Here is a 1,053-nt window from a genome sequence, read left to right as displayed (position 1 = left end):
GAGCTCATGGGCATAAAGGACAGACAGAAAGTATACTTGGCTGACATTGAAGACGAATGCATCTTAGGATTGGACTATCGAGGAAGTTTGTAATTGATTTTGATAAAATGACGTTTGGGAATAACAAAGGCCAAGTTCTGGTAACTGTTAAAAGAGAGGTTGAACTAATTAGGTGCCATCAAGTGGAAGTCAAAGTGACTGAAGAAGTTGATGATGACGAAGTGGAACCATGTATCGATATTAAAGCAGAGCAGGAGAAAAATAAAGATTTGAAGCCAATAATTGATTTTCTAAAAGCAAGTGTTGTGCGCCTTGCTTGGGAGAAGGTGTCTAGTCTAAGCCCTGTGACATAGCACTATCGGGCACAATGGGACCAGTTGAAGCTTGAAAATGGTATTATTGTCCGGAGATGGGAAATTAACGACTTGGCAAACAGTTATACCGAGGAAGTTACGGGAAGTTGTTGCGTCAATCCCATGATAGTTTAACAGGAGAACATCTCGGAATTAAGAAGACATTGAGTCACCTACACCAAAGATTTTACTGGATAGGTATGAGGCAAGATGTGGAAGAATGGTGCAGGACATGCAGTACGTGTAGTGCTAAAAGGGGACCCAAGCATAAGGGATGCCCACCTTATGAAGAGTTGCCTGAGAATGTGTCAGAGTTTGTGAAAGTGTTATCGGAAAGGATGGATGATATTCACCATCAAGTCCGTTCAAACTTGAAGACGTCTGCTGATTCGATGAAACTATCTTATGATAAGAGATCTACTGAAGTCAGCTTTGAACCAGGAGACAAGGTGTGGTTGTATAATCCCAGGAAGACCAAAGGGAAGTCTCCTAAGTTGTCTTCTCCATGGGAAGGCCCATATGACATAGTGGATCGTCTCTCAGACGTGACTTTCCGGATAAAATGTGGTCGGCGAGGTAAGCCAAAAGTGGTGCAATGCAACAGGCTTTGGCGTTATCACGGTCCAGGACATTTCAGCTGGAACAAAGTGAACAAAGGAACAATGACGCTGCTGAAGAAGTGACCCCTGAAAAAGCCACT

This window comes from Limulus polyphemus, unplaced genomic scaffold (genome assembly GCF_000517525.1).
Source record: "Limulus polyphemus unplaced genomic scaffold, Limulus_polyphemus-2.1.2 Scaffold2460, whole genome shotgun sequence".
In the NCBI taxonomy this organism is placed as follows: domain Eukaryota; kingdom Metazoa; phylum Arthropoda; class Merostomata; order Xiphosura; family Limulidae; genus Limulus; species Limulus polyphemus.
Note: the sequence above shows the minus strand (reverse complement) of the source record.